A 2741-nucleotide genomic window follows, 5' to 3' on the forward strand; every position below is an offset into this window, starting at 1 on the left:
GAAAAAAGTAGAATGGTGGTTGTCGGGCTGGGGGAGGAAAGAACAAAATGGTTAATGGGTATAGAATTTCAGTTTTGCAAGATGAAAAAGTTCTGGCAATTGGTTGTACAACAACGTGAATATAGTTAACACTACTGAACTGTACAGTTAAAAATGGTTAAGATATAAAACTTTATGTATAACTTACTACATTTAAAAGTTAAAAAAAGAAATAAAATTCAGAGTGTGTGGCGGGCGATTCAGCTGTACCTGGATCTGTGTTATTCTGTTCTCCTGAGAAGTTAAAGAACTCAAAATGTCAGTGTTCCCTGTGAGAGTCCCTTCTGCCTCTAGCCACCATGAAGGAGGAAGGGGAAGCTGAAGCTCAGAGAGGTAGTATAGCTTGGGCAAGCTCACACTGCCAACAGAGACAGGGTCTTATGATTAGAATCTAAGTCTTTTTTTTTTTTTTTTTTAGGTTTTATTTATTTGACAGAGAGAGAGAGAACAAGCAGGAGGCAGGGGAAGTGGCAGGCAGGGGGAGAGGGAGAAGCAGAGTCCCCGCTGAGCAGAGAACCTGACGCGGGGCTCCATCCCAGGGCCCTGGGATCATGACCTGAGCTGAAGGCAGACGCTTCACTGACTGAGCCACCTGGGTGCCCCTAGAATCCAAATCTTGACTCCAGTTCAGTGCTGTTCCCTCCCACTGGCATTCAGGATCAGGGTCAAGATTAAGGTCAGGGTCAGGGTCAGGTCAGCCTCTGCAGCCACCTCTTACATACTGACGCTGCCCGGAGTTCCACCGTTTTCACCACAGCAGACAGAAAATGCATTATTCCTTTGACATCTCTGCCTAAATGTCTAATATGCACCTCACACTGCCCTAAACTGATTTGTCATCCAGTGATACACGTTTGAAAATAATTTTTTTAAAAGATTTTATTTATTTATTTGACAGAGAGAGAGACAGCAAGAGAGGGAACACAAGCAGGGGGAGTGGGAGAGGGAGAAGCAAGCTTCCCGCTGAGCAGGGAGCCCGATGTGGGGCTCGATCCCAGGACTCCAGGATCATGACCTGAGCCAAAGGCGGATGCTTAACGACTGAGCCACCCAGGCACCCCTGAAAATAATTTTTGATGATAGTTCACTATGTGGTTTTTGGAAGATGCCTTAGAAGGAATTCAAAGAATTGAGTCACATTCCTTTAACAAACTCTTTCCCCATGTACTTATTTTTGAGAATAAGGTTTCTCAGTGCTGACATCTGTAAATATGAAAAATAGGAACAGAATTGAAGCTTAACTATATACCAATGGGTACATGAACTGAGCAAACAATTCTCATATATCTCATTATGAGATTCATTTCCAATCAAATTTTACTTTATGTGTTTAAGAATTATTTTTAAAAATCCATAATGTATTTGTTGTTTTGATCAATTGTGTACTATTGATTATTACAATTCAGATGGAATTTTTTAATACTTAGAACCACATGGATACAGGAAACAACATTTTACATTTCCATTTATATCCACATTTTGTTAGATATATGGTATGATGATGAATAAACGACTTTCAATCAAATAATCTGCACTAGGCTAAGATTCTGGAGTGGAGGTAAGTGGAATAAAAATATAAGTTCAAGGAATAAAAGGAAGTATGTAAAATTTATGATTCTTTTGTTCTTTCATCCATTTTTTAAGTAAATGTAAGCATCAGAATGCTATATTTAAATTCAGCTGGATACACCTAAAAGACTAAATACTTTTATAATTTCAATATTTACAAATTACCATAAATTACCATGTTTGTAACTATTTAAACTTAAAATGAACAATTTTTTTTCAGATTTGTGAATTTATTTGTGGTAAAGTTCATATTGATTGCTTAAAAAATTAGATTCTATTGTGCATTTACATAATTCTTAATTAAAATAATTACAAGTATACGACATTGAGAGAGTGCTAGGAAATTTCTGGTGGCCATTCATGTAAACTAAATGCTGTGCATGACATACACAAATGTATATACATGACAGGGATTCAGGGATGGATGAGATCATAAGTATAAAATGAACAATTTAATTTTTTAAATGTTAAAAAAAGATTTTATTTATTTATTTGACAGAGAGAGAGCAGCAGAGGGCAAGGGAGAAGCAGACTCCCCACTGAGCAGAGAGCCTGATGCTGGACTTCATCCTAGGATCCCCCATCATGACCCGAGTGAAAGGCAGACGCTTAACCAGCTGAGCCACCCAGGCGCCCCTAAAATGAACAATTTTAGACACTAACTTAAAAATGTGCTTTAGAGTACCTAATTTTTCCATATTCTTTCGGAGGGCAGGTGAACAAAACAAGCTTGACCACCACTGGAACATACGGTTCTTGATGAGTTGCTCCCCAAAGGGTGCAGAGCAACGGGCAGGAAAGCCGGAGGGATAGGGAACCAGAAGCAATTTTTGTTTCCGGTTTGGCTTTGCTTTGCTTTTGTTTCTAAAGATTGGAGAAAACCTGTGTGCCAAGGAGAATGATTTAGGCGAGAGGGGTGAGTGACAGGGCGGGCGAGAAGATCGTGGGCACGGAGTGCCAGCGGAGGCGAGGCCTAGGAGAGCGGCCAGGGCCACCTGCAGACCCCCAAGCGCGAGGGTGGGCACAAGGCCCGGCGCAGGCCCAGCGCCGATCTACATGTGGGGGGTGGGCCTCGGCCGCACGTGGCGCATCTAGCCCGATTGCGTCTACTTCCGCAGTAAAATGGCGGCAAG

This window comes from Callorhinus ursinus, unplaced genomic scaffold (genome assembly GCF_003265705.2).
Source record: "Callorhinus ursinus isolate GAN/ISIS: 27379988/994484 unplaced genomic scaffold, GSC_fseal_2.0 scaffold9, whole genome shotgun sequence".
Lineage (NCBI taxonomy): Eukaryota > Metazoa > Chordata > Mammalia > Carnivora > Otariidae > Callorhinus > Callorhinus ursinus.